Source organism: Protopterus annectens, chromosome 5.part0 (assembly GCF_019279795.1).
Source record: "Protopterus annectens isolate FY-2018-M chromosome 5.part0, PAN1.0, whole genome shotgun sequence".
Taxonomy (NCBI): Eukaryota; Metazoa; Chordata; order Ceratodontiformes; family Protopteridae; genus Protopterus; species Protopterus annectens.
Window position 1 is genome coordinate 1,286,103,198 of NC_056735.1, and position 21,752 is coordinate 1,286,124,949.

The following is a 21,752-nucleotide window of genomic DNA, read 5'->3' on the forward strand; positions in this document are numbered from 1 at the left end:
TGGGTGATTTCAGCTACCCTGCCATTAACTGGGAAAGCTACTCAGGTACCAATTCCGTTTCCCAAAGGTTCTTGGAATTCATAAATTCCAACGCCCTGGATCAACTAATCCATTGTCCCACCAGGGGCTCCAATATCTTAGACCTGGTCATTACCAACATGGGAGATAGATGCTCCACACCAGTGGTCACCCCTCATTGGTCAGGTCTGACCATAAGCAAATCACCCTTGACATCCACATCTCAACCCCACCCCCCAGTAAGGAAACCTCCTTAAAAAACTTCTCCAAAGCCAACTTCATGCTACTGAAGTCAGAAGTGACAAACTTCATGACACCCATGCAGACGGGATTTGAAAGTTCGACTGCAGAATCCTACACTAAGGCACTGTACGAGCACATCCACTCATGCATAAATCGTGCCATCACAAATAGAACCAAGATGCTCTTCTCCAAAAAAAGGAAGCCAATCTGGTGGTCCCCTGCTATAAACAAACTATACAACAGAAGGAAGAAACTGTTGCAGAAAAGAGGAAAATCCCAGGATGCAAGAAACTCCCTCACCAGCCTCAGTAAGCAGCTGAGATCCCTCATAAAATCCTCAAAAGCTAGTTATGAAAATAAAATTGCCAAAGATTCCAAAGACAACCACAAGGCATTTTATAGTTATGTCAAGAATCTAAATGGCAATGCTCAGATCTGCTCTGAGCTACAACAGAATGGCATTAAATATACTGATTTCAAGGATATTGCCAATATCCGGGCAGATCGATTTAGTGCCAACTTCACCCCCCCTCTCACCCCCTAAAGGGCCCATCTCAATACCAAAAGATTGCCAAATTCTGGTAATCATGGCCACACAGGTAGAAACCGCACTCTCCAAAGCTAAGAATACAACATCCATGAGACCAGATGACATCCCAGGCTGTGTACTACATGAACTACAAAATGAACTGGCACCTTACCTAAGTGTCATGTTTAATCATAGCCTCACCTCAGGCTTTGTTCCTACTGAGTGGCGCACAGCTACAGTTATCCCACTCCACAAGGGGGGATCCACCTTGGATCCTGGGAGCTACCGTCCCATCAGTCTGACAAGCCTGATCTGCAAGGGCATGGAACACATTATCATGGAACTTATAAACAAAGACATTGGCAATCTTCGAACACTGGACTCCACCCAGTTTGGGTTTGTGAAGGGCCGATCTTGTCTCCTGAATCTGGTTGACTTCTTCAAATCAGTCTCCAGGGCAGTGGACGAGGGTAAGGCAGTCCACACAGCCTATCTGGACCTTGCCAAGGCCTTCGACACCATCCCCCACTCTGGAATCATAGATAAACTTACTAAGCTGGGCATAAATCCCTATGTCATTCGATGGGTTGCCAACTGGCTTACTGACAGAACCCAGACTGTAAAAGTAGCTGACTCCAAATCCAGCTCCAGACAAGTGACAAGTGGAGTACCTCAGGGTTAAGTCCTGGAACCACCCTTGTTTGGCATTTACTTCTCTGAAGTACAGGACAACACTAAGGGACTCTGGCTAACAAGGTTCGCAGATGACTGCAAACTGGGAGCCATTATTGATTCCCCAAATGATGTGGATATTCTACAAAAGGGCCTTACAGAAACAGATGCCTGGTGCCAGAGCAATGGGCTCAAGCTTAATGCCAAGAAATGTATAGTTATCTCCTTTGGAAAAAAACATGTACCCATGAATTACCACATAGGTGGCAGTACACTAAACATCAAAAGTGTGATGAGAGACTTAGGGACACAGGTGGACAGTGGTCTCACTTTCGATAACCACATCGCCACAACAGTCAGGAAATCCTTTTATGTGGCACACCTCATCACTAAGGGCTTTTCATCCAGAAAAAAGGAGGTCATTGTCCCACTGTACTCATCCCTCATTAGACCCATGATAGAGTATAATGCCCTGTTTGGTATGTACCTCACAAGACACCGGCAACAGCTGGAAAGGACACAGAAATACCTCATTAAAAGAATCACAAGCCTAAAGCAGATGCCATATGCTGACCGTCTAAAAAAAACTCCAGCTATACTCTGTGGCATATCGTCTACTTAGAGGCAATCTCTGCTTAACATACAAGGCCATGTCAAACCCTGAGCTGCTGGACATGCTCCACTTAAAGAAATCCCAATCCCTCAGAGCCACACGCTCCAGGGATCTAAACCTTGTCATCACAATGAACAAAACATGCTGGAGGGATAGTTTCCTGACCCAGGGACTCCCCATGCTTTGGAATAGACTGTCCATACATGTCAAGCAGAGCGCCTCCTTGGCCCTTTAAAAAGGAACCTTGATGATTGGATGGGAGATAGGAAATTCACCCCGGGGATCATGTCAGTCACCCTGCTAGACAGGGGTCCAGAGAAGTAAATATTGTAGGAAGAAATATCCAGGGAATTGTTATGGCTAGGCTTGTATAGGTCCTTGGGCCGATAGCCTAGTACCAACCTATGAACCTATGAACCTATGAACCAGAGTATTTCACTGAAGATACCGAATTAGAGGGGGGGAGAGGGTTCTCCTTGCTCCCCTTTGAAGATGTCTCATTTAGTGACATCCTAGAGTTAATGAAACAGAGAGGTGGTTGGATGTCTCTAGACTCTTCTCCAGATGAGTCAGTATTCTTGAAGGCCTTTGGTTCCAGACCAACATCATTCTGGGTGGTATCTACCACAATGACCCACTTATCAGTCTCATGGCTCAACAGATATGGAAGGACCCTGATGTGGAAGAGCCCGTACCTAAAAAAGCTGACCATTCCTTATCTGTACCAACAGACAGGAAGCATTGGAGTCCACCTGTGGTTGCTGTGGTGGCAGCAGCAGTTACAAGAAAGAGCTATTGGAAGGAAAGCTTATCTGTTCGTCCCCTTAACAGAGAGTCTAGGGCGATGGACAGATTTGGGAAGCAAGCCTGTGCATCTGAGAGTTTTGCTCTTAGATCACTGAACTATTTAGCCTATTTAATAAAGTTCCAGAAAGACTTGACTAAAGAGATCACTAAGTCACTCTTGGGGTGTTACCTGAGGATGTTCAAAAAAACAGTGAACTCCTAGCATTCCACTCTTCAATTCTCCTGTATGCATCTCCTCTCTAATGCAGTGGATGGTATGGCCAGAGCAGAAGGCACTGGCATTACCATTCATTGCCATACCTGTATGCAACTTTGTGACTTTGTGGAAGGCTTTAAGTTGTCCCTTATCAATATCCCTTATGATGGTTCCACCTTGTTTAGACTAAAACTAAGGATACAGTCACCAGGAGCCATAAAAAGTGTTAAGACTGCCTCTGCAGTGGGAGAACTCTTCTCCACCATGCAAAGAATTTTCACTAGGAACTAAAGATCGGGGAAGAAGATGTGGTTCCACAAATTATAGAGTTCTTTCCATGACCCCAACATGACAGACCTCCCCATTGCAGAGGAGGAGGCAATTTTAATGGACAATGTCAAAGAGGCAGATGTGGACTGCACAATCAATGTTTTCGCTGCCTGTTCTCCAAGGAAGTCTTTCAGTGCTCATTAACAGTTGCCTGACTGCTGCACTCTGGAGGCAGTTGGGGGGCATCTCTCTTTGCATCCTCAAGCCTATCACACAATAACATCAGATTCATGGGTGTTATAATATTCAGAGACCTTTCAGTTCCTTTTTCCTTCCCACCTAGGAAAAAGCACAAGTCCTCAATATTCCACCCAGCCAGTGGAATTTAGCAGCCATAGAAATCTTAAAGCTGCTAGAAAAAAGAGTAATCCAGCCAATCCTCCATGATGTGGGAAGTAAATAGTTTGGGAAGAAATAGCCAGGGAATTGTTATGGCTAGGCTTGTATAGGCCCTAGGGTTGATAGCCTAGTACCAACCTATGAACCTATGACCAGTTAGAGTCTAGAGCTATTATGGGTTCTTTTTAGTACCAAAGAAAACAACAGACCTCAGACCCACTTTGGATCTCAGTCAGCTAAATCAATTTGTAAGACAGACAAAATTCTGGATGTTCACAATTCAGTCCATTTTGCCTCTTCTGAGAAAGGACTCCTGCTATTATATCAAAATATGAGGCATCCCAGTAGATTTCTCCACTTCCAGCTAGGAGCCAGTCATTTCCAATTCAGTGCACTGTCATTCAATCTCACCATAGCCTGGTCTGATGGCATCCACATTTTTGATGATTCTGCTCACCAGATATTTCATAAGAGTGCTGCAGTGGTCTCAGTCTTCACACCTTCTGCATTCAAAAATCTGGATTACACAAGTATGCAAAACATACATAGCTTGGTGGATTACATCCCCATCTGTGACTAAGGTATGCCCTTTCCAGATGGATTCACCTATTGCAACAGTGACCAAAGATGCATTCCTTCTTTGGTACAGGTTGGCTCTTTTGAAGGGAATGTCCAAGATTCATGGCTTACAACAGAGGCCATCCTTCACATCATTTTATTCCAGCTGAGAGCAGTCCTCCTAGCATTGCAGGTTCCCTAAGGTTGCAATATCTATCCAGACAGACAACATGACTGTTATATGTTACATCAACAAATAGGGTAGAACACAATCTTATCTTCTATGTTGAGAAGCCATGAGGGTTTGGCAATGGGAGATGTCTTCAAAATGCTTTCTTATATTAATGCACATCCTGGGGTCCTTCAGTGTAATAGCAAACAATCTGAACAGGACAGTGATGGTGCCTTATGAGTGGTTCCTCAATTCTGCAGTAACACAAACAATTTTCAGTCACCGGAGCCAACCTTGCAGCAGCCTCTAAACAATGAATGCAGCAGGTATTTTGCCCTAATCCCTCTACAAGGATAGCCACCATGGGCACACAAACTATCTCCTCAAAGCCCCCTTTTCTACTTTTTCATAAAGATAGATGTTCCCTTAGAAATAATGCATCCTTTATTCCCAAGGTGGCATCCAAAATTAATTTAAACCAATCAATACACCTTCCTGTTTTCTTTCCATGGTACTCAAATAAAAGAATAGTTGCTACATATGTTAGCCGTTCATAGCTCAGATTCTATATTCACAAGACAAAATATTTCAGAAAGGATGATCAAATGTTCATTTCCTTTGCCAAACCAAAGTTGGGAAAGGCAGTTTCCAAAGTAACCTGATCTAGAAAGCTCTCAGATTGTGTTTCCTTTGCATAAGCAAGATTTACGCTTACTACATAAACTAAATGCACATTCAACCAGAGCAGTCTTTACTTCAACAGCTTTCAACAGTGGATTACCTTGGTACCTCACTATAAGTTGGACACACAATCCAGATCACATTCTTCCTTTTCGTCCACCATACTCAGGAATGCCCTTCCTTGATACTACTCTGTTTGATAGCTTGGGATTCTGTCCCACATGTATGAACTGGATGACAATAGACAACTTTTAATATGAAAGTTATGTACTTGCCATAATGTTAGATCCATGTTGTCTGATTTTCATCCACTTCAATCTCCCCCCTTCCTACCCCCTTTCAAATTGTCACCTATGGCTTTGAGATGACTGAGTGTTACTCCCTGTCTGTGCACAGCCACATTGGACTGTAATTATGTTTCATCATCTATTTGAGATCAACAAGTTTATGACTTTCCATCTGGGAAGGTTTTTTTTTTCCTAGGTAGTATTTTTGTCATATATTTCAGACTAGTTGGGGCAAACTCGATCTGAGCATCTGAAGTACAGCCTAGACAATTATGGGTAGGGAAAATGCCAGAGATCTGGATCCAATAAGCTTTGAGAAAAGTGCTGAGGTCAGATCCTGTCAGATCTGACAACCCATATGGCTGAGGCAGATGAAAATCAGACAACATGGATCTAATGTAATGGTAAGTACACAACTTTTGTTTTTCTTTTTGTAATCACAAATGTACTGCATTGGTCTACATTTGCAATTATTTTTTTCATTGATTTTAGTTATGCTTAATGGTAATCACCAATGAGTTATTTCATTGGTTTGTGTTTTTGTCAAACTCAGAAATAATTATTATAAACCAATATATTATAAAGTGTATGTATTATTTGTGCATTGTTATAAATACTTTTTTAGCATTTTTTTGTTTTTGACATATTTAATGAATTTATGATGATTCTCATACAAATTAGTAATTAACTGCTGTTATATTTTTAATGATTTGGTGATTTTTATGTAAAAAGCCTGCTGATGTGATATTTTCCACTTTGAAACCTATTTAAACAGCTTTGTTTATTGGTCAGTATGCACTGACAAAGCTCGCCTTTAGGGATGAAACTCTTCTGGCTGTTTTTTTCTGTGTTGATCTTTGCAGTACACCTATTCGGTTTGTCTCCATTTTATAGCTAGGGATGGATAGACAGACAGATAGATAGATAGATAGATAGATAGATAGATAGATAGATAGATAGATAGACACATATAAAATGATTGCAATATTAGTGCAACATTTTGCTTCATCATAGTTAAAATTTGAGCAGCTGGGCACATAATCAATAGATTTTAGTCTAAGTTGGCATTGCATCTTTATTGGTTTATAGGTTCATAGGTGTATACTAGGCTAATGGTCCTGGAGCCTTTACAAGCCTAGCCCATAGGATTACCCTGGCATCGTGCCACCCGACATTAGTTCCCAGTGCCTCTGTCAACTATACCCACTGGAGTGATCCCCGATGTGAATTTTCTATTTCTCATCCACTCATCAAGAGTTCTCTTGAAGAGGGCCAGTGAGGTGCTCTGATTGACATGTATGGGAACTCTATTCCATAGCACGGGCAGTCTCTGTCCCTCCAGCATGTTCTCTTGATTGTGGTAATGACGTTGAGGTCTCTGGATCATGTGGTGTGGAGGGATTGGGATTTCTTTAGATGTAGCATTTCTAACAGAGCTGGGTCAGACATGGCTTTGTAAATCAAGCAGAGATCGCCTCTAAGTAAGTGATATGAGACAGAGAATAGTTGGAGTTTTTTTGAGTCTGTTCATATAGGGCAACTGTTTAAGGCCTAGGATCATCTTTGTGAGGTACTTTTGCAGCCTCTCCAGTTGTTGCAGATGTCTAGTGAGGTACGTGCCAAATGGGGCATTGTACTCAATGATTGGCCTAATGGAGGAGTAGAGGGAGACAATGACCTTGTTCTTCCTTAATGCAAAACCCTTAGTAATGGAATGTGCCACATAGAAGGACTTTCTGACCACAGTGGCAATGTGGTGGTCAAACGAGAGGTTGCTGTCAACCTGCATTCCCAGATCTATTATAACACCTTCTGTGTTCAGTGGACTGTGATCAATGTGGTAATTTATGAGAACTGAGTTTTTCCCAAAGGGGATGACGACACATTTTTTGGCATTGAGCTTAAGGCCATGGTTCTGGCACCAGTCGTTGGTCTCAATGAGGCCTTTCTGCAGAATGTCAACATCACTTGGGGAGTTTATAATAGCTCCCAACTTGCAATCATCTGCAAACTTTGTCAGCCAGAGTCCCTTCATGTTGGCCTGGATGTCAGAGAAGTAGATACTAAACAGGAGAGGACCCAGGACCGAACTCTGTGGGAATCCACTCATGACTAGTTGGCAGTCTGGAGTCAACTACTTTCACACTGTGGGTTCTATCTGTGAGCCAGTGTGCAACCCACCTAGTGATATAGGGGTTGATGCCTAGCTTAGTGAGTTTTTCTATGATTCCTGAGTGGGGAATGGTATCAAAGACCTTGGCCAGATTAAGGTAGGCTGTATGAACCACCTTGCCTTCATCCACAGCTCTGGTGACTGACTCAAAGAAGTTGACTAGGTTGATCAATCATGACCTACCCTTCACAAAACCAAATTGTGTTGGATCTAGAGTTTGTAGAGCCCGGATATCCTTGTTTTTTAGGTCCATGATGATGCATTCCATAGCTTTGCATATCAGAGTCATAAGGCCAATGGGATGATAGTTCCCACGGTCTGTAGTCGCTCCTCCTTTGTGGAGAGGGATGACTGTAGCAGTGCGCCATTTTGTAGGGACAAAGCCTGAGGTGAGGCTGTTATTGAACAGGGCACACAGGTGTGGTGCCAGTTGACTCTGTAGTTCATGTAGATCACAGCCAGGGATATTGTCAGGTCCCATAAAAGCTGTATTCTTGGCCATGGAAAGTGCTGTTTTAACCTGTGCAGCAGTAATACTGGGTGCCTGGCAATCTACTGGTATTGTGAGTGGTCCTTTGGGGGTGAGACTGGGGTAAAGTTGGCACTGAATCTGTCAGCCAGTATATTGGTAATATCTGTTGGCTCGGTATAGGAGGTACCACTGTGCAGAGCTCAGAACAAATCTTGGTATTGTGGAGATTCTTTACATCACTATTGAAGGTCTTGTGGTTGTCTTTGCTATATGCTGCGATTCTGTTTTCATAGTAGCTTTAGAGGATTTGATGAGGGATTTCAACTTTTTGTTGAGGCTGATAAGGGAGTTTTCCAGTCTTAGGACGTAACCTTATTCCACATCAGCTTCTTCCTTCATGATTGTGGAGACATACTATGAGGTATATAATACACTGTCTACATCTGTATTGTGTTATGCAAATTAGTAAATTGACCATTTCTTCAATAAAAAGTTAAAAAGAAAACATAAATAGGTCTACGTGGAAGAGGATGCAAAACTTATTGTTTGATTATATATACACTAAATGCCCATTTCCCTACATGTTGGTCACACTACAGGTCCTGCTATACTATACTACAGGACTACAAGTCCTACTGCACTATACTACAGGACTATAGGTCCTACTACACTATACTGCAGGATTACAGGTGCTACTGCACTATACTAAAGGACTACAGGTGCTACTGCACTATACTACAGGACTATAGGTCCTACTACACTATACTACAGGACTACAGGTCCTACTGCACTATACTGCGGGACTACAGGTGCTACTGCACTATACTAAAGGACTACAGGTGCTACTGCACTACACTGCAGGACTACAAGTGCTACTGCACTATACTAAAGGACTACAGGTGCTACTGCACTATACTAAAGGACTACAAGTGCTACTGCACTATACTAAAGGACTACAGGTACTACTGCACTACACTGCAGGACTACAAGTGCTACTGCACTATACTACAGGACTACAGGTCCTACTGCACTATACTACAGGTCTACAAGTCCTACTACACTATACTACAGGTTGAACTGTTGATTAGGAAACCTTTCAGGCACTAAAATTCATAGACTTTTACAAGATGAGATGTTTTTGTTTGACAGCAAAAATCTACATTTCATATGCCCCTTGATTTTGCAGACATTCTTTGCTATTACAATGTACCAAGTTAAACATCTGGGATCAGATCAGACCTCATAAATCATTTGGAAGAGCTGCATGAACAGTATTTAGAAAGAATGGAAAGGCTATTTTTAGATCTCCAGAACAGGAACGAATTCCATTATATAAAATTATAACAGAATGGGTCCCCTGTGTTTGATCAAATGTTATTTCTTCAACAAATGCAGAGGGTGTAGTGTAATTTTGACTGTGTGTATAGCTGAGCAGTGGAAATGTCGATGATATGTAATATTGTGACAGGTAAGTGGGGTTGTAGGAGTGATTGTTTGCATGTGTATGTGAGTTAGAGTTAGGTCAGGGATAAGTGAAGGATAGGTGTTGTATGTTTGTGTGCGAGCTTGTGTATTTTAGAGTTAGTGTCAAGATTAGATTAGGGGATAGATATAGCGTTGCTTTTGTGTGTTTATGAATGTTGGTATGTACGAGTGCATAGCGGCAGTGTTATAGGAAGGTTTTTATGAAGGTAAGCTTGGGTTGATGGAAGGGACAGCATTAGGGTTAGGGTTAGCACCCATTACTAAGGTGATGCAGGGGACAGAGCACTCAATAACCCAGGAAAACTCCATTGGGCTGAACATATACTTTGGGCATCATAACCAGAAGTGCAGTACCCATGGTATTCATTTATTTAACTGGACTACTTAGTGACCACTGCTCAAGGTTAAATCCCCACACCCCCCTAAGGAAACACAACTGATTAAAAGAGCAAGGCAGCAGCCTGATATCCACCTTCAGCTAACTTCTCTTACATGTATAGAGTATCTACTGTAAGGATCCTTATGACAAATAGCAATACATTTTAGTTTTATAACCAAGATTGTAACATGCATTTCTCATGTTTCAAAAGGAAAGGGCACCTTTAAGCCTCGGACAAAGCTACCCACCTTTGCTTTTGATGATCTCTGAAGATTTCTGTGCTGGCAATATGTATTTGTCTTTGTTGAACATGGAAGTCTGACTGGGTAAAGTCCATTTTTAGTGGATGCTCTAGGAGAAGAACCTCAGCAGATACATTTAATACATTCATGACAGAATGAGTTATTTACAAAGGCGCAGTACAAAGACATCTAGATACAAACAGGCAAACAGGTTATTGTTCTGCAGTGATGGTATACAGAGGTAAAAAGGTGTTTCTTCTGTAGTGACATTATACACTTCTGGATCTCTTCTACTTTGCTTTTACATTAGGAGGCATGGGTTTATTCATCTTGTGGCAGGAGGTGTTTGCCTTCTCTGTCTGAATTGGGAATTCATCAAAGGACTCATAGTTTAGTAATTTTATTGGCCAGAGGGCTCATTAGTTAGTTTTCTGTGTGTGTGTGTGTGTGTGTGTGGGGGGGGGGGGGGGGGTTGTGCTGTTATAAATTTGCGCATTTGCACGGGTTTACCCTGTAAAGTAGCAAACACCTAGAAAGCAAATGTTCCATGAAGAATGGTCCATAAAACTGTAGTCTGTAATGCAGCAATGTAGCACAAATATCTTGTGCACTGACAAACTCAGAGGACCCAGCTAGGCATCAAGTGGAAATATCTACAGATTATGTTGAATTCAGTATTGTGTAAACACTAAAGTTAGTAGAATTTACTATTGTTTAGTATAATCTGCCCCAATAAAGCACACTTAATAGACTTCTAACCCCACTACATCACCCCTTGTAGCTCACCAATCAAAGGACTCAACAGCATGGACATGCAATTTCCTAACTTCTCTGTAGCTTGCTTAGTGGATATGGAATCTTGAGACAATGCAGCAATTGTCTCATATTTGCCGACAATCACTTAATCCTTAAAGATGTAGACAGGGTATGTGAAAGATGTACTTACACAATGACACTGGAAGCTAAATCGTTGCATACAAGAGCACATCAGGTTATCAAAGCAACACACACAATACCCAGTTCATATAGCACACAACACATACATAGACTAATGTATGCTGAGGCACTTAGAAGCAATCATCCTAAACAAACATTGCCAAGACTTCCCATTGTCAAAGTTATGCATTAGCAGGCCTAAAGTCACTTAGAAAAAACAACACCTAACACGACACATACATCCCTATCAGTGAAACCCCAAACACTGAGGCCTAAGGCAAGCAAATGCAGTTCCCAGGACTCTTGTCATAGAGGACTCCATTGTAAGTTATACTGATGCTCCTCTAACCAGGCTAAAAGGAAAGGATAACTGTTAGTTCCTTATCTGGAGGCAGACTCCACCAAATCACATAGGCACATTATGTCACAGGTACCAGTATGACACCATCATAGTCCACATGCGTGTAAATGACCTGAGATGTACCTCCCTGGACTTTATGAAGAAAGCATTATGGAGCCTTCACATTATATGTCTCAGGCGGGTATGAGCCTAGCATTGAGCAGCATATAATCACCGAGGATGATGCCACCATATGAGCAAAATATGATTGATTTCAGGAACTGTCTGTCTTTGTGATGTCATTCTAAGGCCAACCAGTATTGGTCAGTTTGGGAGGACATGGCTAACAGACCATGGTGCTTTGCCAAGGATGGTCTGTACCTCTCCCCTCTAGGCATTGGAATACTGGCTAACGTTTTATCCACCCCCATACTGCCTTTTTTAGGCAATGCCAAATTGACAAACGTACCAAAATAGCAAAACCTACTCAATTGAACCTCCAGCTGTTACTGCTCAATGCCAGGAGCCTAAATAAAAAACTACACTCCCTCTGTGCCCTCCTCATACTCAAGAATATTGATATCAGTGCAGTTACCAAGACATGGTTTAATGCAGGCGGAGAATACCCCAGCAGGGCAAGGTTTCAGTGCCTTCCACACTTTTATACCAGTAGCTGCACAGACAAGGGCAAAAGGTGACAGTGTCTCAATATACATCAATAACAAATATACTTCTAGAGTGGTCATACAGGATGATGTACTGGACTTCCTTCATGTGCAGATCACCATAGACATCTTCTTCAGCTATGTCAGAAACCTCAAGGCAGCTCATAGCAATGTGCTCAACTGGTGGTTAATGGTGCCACATTCGCCAAGCCTGATGACATAGTGAACTTGTTAGCAGACAAATTCAGTTTCATCTTTACGCCATCCCTATCACTTTTTAAGTGCATCTTGGACCAATGGATGAATAATCGAATTCATCCCTGGTCTGGCACCTATGTTTCTGATAGACAGAAGCAGTCAGTAAATTGCCCCTATATAAATCACATGTGTAGGTCACATTTGGGTTGCATGACTAGGCAATTAAGGTCCCTAGTAGTCATAAGCCTAGTATACACGTGCGAACCTCTTAAATTCAAAGTATAAAACATTTACTATGCAAACAGTTCATGTGCAATATATGTGGCAAACAGATATTAGATACAACTTATAAGTCATTGGTAAGGAGGGGTACGCCATAGATGTTAGGTATAAATAAAACAGAGATAAGGAGCGTGAAACATTAAACACAAGCTAGAAAAGGGAGAGAGAGGTGCTGGATAACTGATAATAAGGTAACAATATTATACTGTAAAAAACACTACACGATAAATGCTAATACGTAATAATAAAGAGAAAAAAATGGAAAGTTTATATTTAGTACTGCCCTAATCATACCTAGGAGCAGTAGATGACCCACAAAAACCCATTATAATATATACTACATAAATGTAGGAGTAGTTAGCTGAAGGTCTTCACCTTCCATGCACAAAGTGCAAAATTTGATGCTGCCATCTAGCTAGTGCCTGTATAAAATTTGCATGTTCTCCATGGGTCACTGAGTGGTTTCTCCCACCTCCCAAAAAAAAAAATATATATATATATATATATATATATATATATATATATATATATATATATATATACTGAGTGTTTCCACCTCAGACTCACCCAAGAATAGAGCTGTGGGCAGCAGCGCAGACTCTAGATGGTGCCCTATAGGTGGAAGAGATGTACAGACCAACCACTTTGGACACCAACTGTGGTGCTCAATATCTCAAAACTAACAGAACACGAATCACAGACTGTGCAATGTGGCAGGGCTAGCTACTTGACAGTGACTGTAGGTGATTCAGCCTTGTTGAATAATGTCACCAAATGGGCATGGGTATTTGCCAATAATAAGTGAGGACCCAGCCTACTCTGACATACACCAGGGATCCATCCTAATGGTGGGAGTGGTCAGTGTCCCCCTTTAGGCCAATGTGTGTCCACGATAAAGCCCAGCAGCCTGAACCATTAAGCTACTGGCCAGCTGGTGTCCATTTTCCCAGTTTGGGTTACCTGGGATAGCTCTGTTGAGTGAAAGCTGGATATAAAACCAATCAACCTGCCAAACATAAACTAAGAATTGCTACAATCAATGTAAGTTCACTGACAGGATGTACTTAGGAAGTAGATGTCATGATGATAGGAGGACGATGGACATCCTATGTATCCAGGAGACAAGACAGATGAGTAGCGCAGCAAAGCCACTTAGCTTGGGATTCAGAGTTTACTGCTCAGGGGGAGGACAAATGGTATGAGAATTGTAGTGAGGGAGAGGCTTCAGAAGACAGTGAGGGTACTCATTAGAATTAGTGATAGATTCAAGGCTATCAGACCACAGTGTAAGGAAAGGGCACTATTCATACTCTCAGCCAATGTCCCTCAGAGAGGTTGTGATCGTGTAGAAAAGAGTACATTCAAATCACAGTTGCAGGTCCTTCTAGATCAAGCAGGAAAACATGAATTGGTGTTGATAATGGGTGACCTGAATGCAAATATCAGAACAGACAGAACAGGATATGAGCACTGCCTTGGTCTACATGAGTGAGGCAACAGGAGTAAAGAGGAAGAAGCCATTCTCGATTTCTGTCTGACAGTTGCCTTGATGGTGGCCAACACATGGTTTGGTAAGAAAGATAGTCACAAGATTACATACAAGAGTGGTCAACACGCAGCTTAGGAAGACCCCCCCCCCACTAAGGAAAGGAAAATGGGATGAAATCAGAGATTGCAAGTTCATCCCCAATAAAACAGTCACACATCATAAGCCACTGCTTGCCACAGACAGCTGCAAGCAGTAATCAGAGAAGACTCAAAGGTCATAGAGACTCGGCTGAAAACATGGGAGTTGACTGAAGAGAAAGCTCAAGACTTCAAGGAACTACTCAAGAATTTAAGCACTTCAGGAAGAGGAAGAAATAGGTGGAGTTGAAGAAGACTGGCAGAGCCTCAAAATAGTATGTATCAGGACTGTAGAACAGATATGTGGCTGAGACAGCTTTGGAAATAAGGCACACATGGTATGGTAGTGGTGGAATGTAGAAGTCCAGGAAGTCATCAAAAGAAAGAAGCGCAGGAAAACATGGGAGATAGAAAGCATGGACCAGGCAAAGAAGAAATATTGATGAGCTAACAAAGAGGCTAGGAGAGGAGTTGCAGTAGCAAAGAACAAGGCATCAGCGTCACTCTACCAGCTTCTGGAAAGTGAGTCAGTAGGTGGCACAAAGAAACGTTATCAACTTGCAAGGCAAAGCCAGAAAGATAAAAAAGATAGTCAGATACCCTTTATATGGGGTACCAGTAACAACCTGCTCACCAGCTCACAAGAAATTAAGGAAGGAGTAGTTTCACCAACTTCTGAATGAAGAAAACCTCACAGAAGCTGTACCACCCAAGACACACCCTAGAATGAAATGAGAGATGGAGCCCTCCACAGGAGAAGTAAGAACAGCACTAAGGAAAATGTGTCAAGGAAAGCTACAGGCTCAGATGAGGTCACAGCAGATATGATACATGTTGGGTGGGATGAGGGAGGAATGGCTCCTAAGGGTACTCATAGCAGTATGGAGAAAAAGGTGTATCCCAGGTGACTGAAGAATAAACATACTGTTGCCAGTGTACAAGAACAAAGGGCTCATTCACAGCTGTAGGCAGTATAGAGGTATTAAAATCCTGTATAATTGCCTGAAAGTTCTGGTCAGGGTAATTGATAAATGAATATGCAGAGAAGTGGAAAGTAAGATGGGAGATGAACAGTTTAGATTCAGATGAGAATGCAGCACAGTGAACCTGATGTTTGCAGTGAAACAGATAATTGAGAAGAAGCTAAAGGTGAGAAAGATTCCAACTTGTCATGCCTAGATTTGGAGAAAGCATATGACAAGCCCCCAAGAAGACTGATTTTGGCAGTCTTGTGGTAATTCAAAGTCCCAGAAACATTGGTAGAATTAGTGCAGGCTATGTACAAAGACCCAGTGACTCAAGTACGAACAATTTTCAGTCTCACAGAGGGTTACCAGTTACCAGGGGGAGTGGGTATGCATCAGGGCTCAGCTCGGAGCCCACTGGTGTTCATACTGGTGATGGATTACATCAGAAAACAGGTGGAGGGGACAGATCGACAAAGTTTCTGTATGCAGGCAATTTGTCATTGTGGTCAGACTCTGAGAATGAACTTCAGCAAAGGATAAGGGACTGGAATGCAAAACTGATGGCATATGGGATGAAACTTGAATCTTATTTCTCAACTGTCCAGATTTTCTCAGAATGCCCAGATTGATGCCTAATAATTTTGGTCTATTCCTGATCAAATTTGCAGTTTTCTGACAATTTCCCAAGGTTTGATGTCACTAAATAATGACACACATCTGAGTTTCAGACTTTACATCCTTCAGAAAATGAAATGCCTTCTAATACAAAACCTGTCATTCTATCAACATTTGAAGATTATATGAACAATGTTTAAAATCTGTCCCTATTTTGGGGCCTTTGTCCTGCATTATTTTAGGCTTTGTCCCGATTTTTTGAGCTGAGAGGTTGAGAGGCATGAACTGAGTACAGATAAGACAGTTGTAATGACAGCAAATGGGGGAAATCAGTAGAAGCTGAAAATCGAGATAGAAGTGAAAATAGTGGAACAGGTTAACGGCTTCAGGTATGTGGGAGGGATGTTAGAGGAGAAGGGAAGTCTGAATGAGGAGGTCAAAGAAAATCAGAGGGGCTGCAGCCAACTGGCAGAGAGTGGTAGGGGTAGTGTATGATAGAAGCATGTCAAAAAAGCTGAAAAGTAAGGTGCACAAAACAGTGATGTGACTAGTAAAACTATATGGTACGGAAACCTGAGCAGTAAAGGCAGAGCATGTGAGGAAGCTAGGAAGCTGGAGGTGTTGGAGTTGAAGTACCTGAGATGAGTGATAGGATGTACACTGTGGGGCAGACAAAGGAGTGAGACTATAAGAACAGAAGCCAAAGTAGCTCCAATTACAGAGAAGGTCAAACAGAAAAGATTATGGTGGTTCAGGCACATATGCTGAAAAGCAGAAGAAAAGCTGATGGAGAAGATTTGGGACAGACAAGAAGGAAGCAAGAGGAAATTAGGATGTCCAGTAGAGATGGATGCATTGTGTGAAAGAAGACATGCGACAATAAGGCATGACTGTTCAAAAAGATGGAAGAGTGTCATTGAATCGAGAAAGATGGCGACTGTTGCCACAATATCCTGATCCCATGATGATAATAATGGGAAAAAAGGAGAGTGATGGTGATGATTATAATTTATTTTGCTTTCTGAGTACGGAATTTTCCTGTCTTCTGTCCAAATAGTGTTCTTGTTTGTTCTTGTTCATATTGTTCTTTTTAATGCTCACAAATTTCTAAATACAGTTGTTGTCATGATCAGTTCATTTAGTTAAAATTTAAACTTTTTCAAATAGTATAACTGCCTACATTTTTTTCATTGTCAGAAACCACACTGTGTAACCAGATATAACCTCCTGCTAAATCTTTCAGGAGAAATATACTTGGATGACACTCAAGTAGATGTGATAATACAATTTGCCTAGCTTGAAACAGGATTATGATACTGGTCTGTCACAGGATAAAACAATTTTGCTTACTTAGTTTATCTTTAGTGGCTACAAAATGTATAACTTCAAGTTTTCTGCAGTCTAGAAAGCCTGTCATAATGTTTTATCAAATTGTAGACATCAGTAGACCTATACATTTCTATGATTTAATTTGTACAGTTGCCCTGGGAACAATATCAACATGATCCAATGTCATTGCATTATCATCTATATGAAGAACAGTATTACTCTGATGAAGTGGTAATTTTATTAAAAACATTGGCATGACTATGATCTCTGCCCCGAACAAAAATATTTTCCTACTTGTGTTCGTATCAGCAGTGAAAGTTGTGGTTTCATTTTATTTTAATGTTACTTGCATGACCATAGTCATATTTGGGAAAATGATGTATTCCCAAATTCACCTTTTTGGCCTTACTGAGAATATATATATATTTTTATTTAGGGTGTATCATCATAGATACAAAATTATTTAACCTGCTTTGTGTGTTATGTGTAACTACTGCTTTATATCGTATTGAGTTACATTAGCAAGCTTTATTAATGGTCTGAAGCTACTACTGTCAACAGAATAGTATGTCAGTAGACCAAAACACCGCTCTACAATTTCCAAAATTTCTTTGCCAAGACTGCAACAAGGAATTCCACAGTCTGAGAACTTTATAGGTTAATCATTATTCTTTTTTTTCTTTCCAAAGCAGATTAAATTATACATTTGTAATTTGGAGAAAATTCTGAGAAAATATGCATGTCAAACATATAGGGAGAGACTTCAAAATACAATTATTCAGTTTAAGGTAAAGATGTCTGAGGAGTAAGTTGTGCTTTGTGTTTAAAGCTGTGGATTCTGTTGAATTAATGTGAATTTAGGCCTTGAGTTGAGAACAAAAGCAGGCAATGTAAGACCCAGATGTCAGCTTTTTAGTAAAATCAGAACTTGGAAAAGGGGTGCTTACTTATCTAAATGTAGTCCATATTTACATCACATAGTGTTTTTAGATTAAAACAAGATAATTATATAGGAAATAGAAAGTATATGTACAAGTTAAACAATTCTGCATTGTTTGACAGCCTTGCTAGTCTAAATGTGGAGGGACCTGTATATATTGAAACTATGAAATCAGTTGACTCGAACTAAAAATAATACATCTAGCTATACATTTAATACAATACTTAACAATAGGAGGCTAAACAGATAGTGTATTAATCTATTTTGATGTTTTAAATAGTGAGACACTTTTTATTGAATGTTAAGCTCCACTTTCATACCCACTATTACTTCAGAAAATAGACTTTTTTAACTTAATATATTTGCTCAACCTCATTCACGTTAGTAATGTTAGTAGATACCCAATCCCATCTAATTTAATGTCACCCAGCTCAGATATGTTCCTCTCCTCTCTCTGGATGTGTGACAGTACTTATCAAGCACCCTAGCCCTCTTCAGTTTACATTTCTACACCTTTAGTCCACTGCTTTTATAGGGACTATTTTTCTTTTTCTCCAAGCCCTTACTTAAGACATTGGCATCTATTTGCATTTTTGCAGCACAATCCCTTTGGTTATGCACTGCTTTGGCTCCCTCTGCCTTTTTTTTTCCATTCTCCAGTTTAAAGCCAACTGTGCTTATAACCTGTGTTAATAATTCAGTTGCTAACAAGTATATTTACCCTGCATGTTTTTTTTTTTTTTTTTTTTTTTTTTTTTTTTGTTAAACAACTTAAAAATAATTCAGTTTCAGTGGAGATAAATGTGATTGTAAATTGTGTAACTGTTTACTGTGTATCCCTGTTTCTTACCACTCATCTGAAAATTATTATTTAATGTGTATTACGTCTGATTAGGTCAATTTTATTTCTAAGAAAGCATTGGTTAAACTGAGATGAACTCTCACTTATACTATAGAAGTCATTCATCAATATCTTTTTTTTTTTTTGTTTGGAAAATTCTTACAGGCCAAAAATGACATTTCAATCAAATGGTAGAACCACAACAAATAAATACAATGTCTCTTTTTTGACTCAGAATGATACATTTTGTTCTCTGCCTAGTGATGATGTTATATATACATTTATATGCATTTAAACATTTCAGTCCATTTGCAGACCCTTATTAAATTTATTTTGAGTTTAATTAATACAACTGTATCCTGTTTAAGTTTATATAATGTCAGCATCAAATCTTTATATGTCAGTGATATTTATTAATCACTTTTCATATTTTTGCCAAAAGAAGTAAACAAAATGTGATGTTAAAAAAAAAAAAAAAATATATATATATATATATATATATATATATATATATATATGCATGAAGTTTGTTTACATGTTGCTAAGTGGAGTTGTTTATTAATGCTGAGACTTTCAGATACAGGGAACATTTCAGCATTGGTGTAAGATAGTGTGTGTGTGTGTGTGTGTGTGTGTGTGTGTGTGTGTGTGTGTGTGTGTGTGTGTGTGTGTGTTATATGTCTTGTGTAGTGGTACTATTACTGAAAGGGTGTTTCACAAGTTAATGTGTATGGCTGGAGTTTGATTTAGTGCCAGGGTTAAGGTTAGCACATATGAGTAAGATAAGAGGAGGGTGAAATCACAGTAATCACAGCTTGGTACAGTAGCTATTTTATTGCAATAATCACTGTAAGGTTCCATGTCTGAAATATTTTACATAATTAAAGTGATGACTGCTAGCTTCAGTGGCTGTATTTGTAATAATTGCTAGTTTCTGTAAGTGTAATATTTTAGACATAGTAATCCCTGCTATACTCAACAACTGTAGTATCACAGTAATCACTACTAGTTTAAGTGGCTCTTATATCACAGTAATCATTACTTGTTTCTCTGGCACTGATATCTTAAAAGAGTCGTATTAATAACTTATAGGTTCAGTAGCTGTATTATTACAGCATCTCTGTTAGTTCTACTGGCTAAAATACTTTAAGTAGCCACAGTAAACACTGCAAGCTCTAATAACTGCTGAATCACAGTAATCACTACTAGTTTCAGTGGCTGTAGTGTCACAGTAATCACCACTAGTTTCAGTCACTATAGTATCTCAGATAGTCAGAGAAATCACCATTAGTTTCAGTTGTTGTAGTATTTCAGATAGTCAAAGTAAGTATCACTATGTTCAGTGGCTATGGCATTTTACATAGTTAAAGTAATCACTGCTAGCTTCAGTAACTGTAGTACCATAGTAATCATTGTTAGGCTCAATGGCTGTATTATCACAGTAATCATTGTTAGGCTCAGTGGTTGTGGTATCACAGTAATTCTTGTTAGGCTCAGTGGCTGTAGTATGGCAGTAATCATTGTTAAGCTCAATGGCTGTAGTACCACAATAATCATCGCTATGCTTCGTGGCTGTAGTATCATAGTAATCATTGTTAACCTCAGTGGATGTGGTATTACAGTAATCATTGTTAGGCTCAGTGGCTGTAGTACCATTTTAATCATTGATAGATTCAATGGCTGTAGTATCACAGTAATCATTGTTAGGCTCAATGGCTGTAGTATCAAAGTAATCACTGTTAGGTTCAGTGGCTGTAGTACCACAGTAAACATTGTTAGGCTCAGTGGCTGTAGTATCACAGTAGTCGTTGTTAGGCCCAGTGGCTGTAGTATCACAGTAATCATTGTTAGGCTCAGTGACTGTAGTATCACAGTAATTATTGCTAGGCTCAGTGGCTGTGGTATCACAGTAATCATTGTTAGGCTCAGTGGCTGTAGTATTACAGTAATCATTGCTAGGATCAATGGCTGTAGTACCACAAAAATCATTGCTAGGCTCTGTGGCTGTAGTATCATAGTAATCATTGTTGGGGTTAGTGGCTGTAGTATTAAAGAACTCATTGTTAGGCTTGGTGGCTATAGTATCAAATAACCTGCTACTAGTTTCAGTGGCTGTATTATCATAGTAATCATTGTTAATCTCAGTGGATGTAGTATTACAGTAATCATTGTTAGGCCCAATGGCTGTAGTACCATAGTAATCATCGATTGATTCAGTGACTGTAGTGTCACAGTAATCATTGATAGACTCAATAGCTGTAGTACCACAATAATCATTGTTAGACTCTGTGGCTGTAGTATCATAGTAATCATTGTTAGGCTTACTGTCTGTAGTATTAAAGAACTCATTTTTAGGCTCAGTGGTTGTAGTATCAAAAATTGCTACTAGTTTTCCTGGCTGTATTATTATAGTAATCATTGTTAAGCTCAGTGGATGTGGTATTACAGTAATCATTGTTAGACTCAGTGGCTGTAGTATCACAGTAATCATTGTTTAGGCTCAGTGGCTGTAGTATCACAATAATTATTGTTAGGCTCAATGGCTGTAGTATCACAGTAATCCTTGTTAGCCTCAGTGGCTGTGGTATCACAGTAATCTTTGTTAGGGTCAGTGGCTGTAGTATCACCGTAATCATTGTTAGGCTCAGTGGCTGTAGTATCACCATAATCATTGTTAGGTTCAATGGCTGTAGTACCACAATAATCATTGTTAGACATCATGGCTATAGTATCATAGTAATCATTGTTAGGTTTAGTGCCTGTAGTATTAAAGAACTTATTGTAAGGCTCAGTGGCTGTAGTATCAAATTGCTACT

The 21,752-nt window shown here is 40.1% G+C and overlaps 1 protein-coding gene across 1 annotated transcript in view; it reads left to right on the plus strand.

Annotated features, from left to right (window-relative positions):
* The window catches only part of LOC122802353 (E3 ubiquitin-protein ligase SH3RF3-like), a 2,381,113-nt gene that overhangs the window by 1,160,591 nt on the left and 1,198,770 nt on the right, over positions 1 to 21,752 (plus strand). The gene's annotated exons all lie outside the window — the stretch shown is intronic.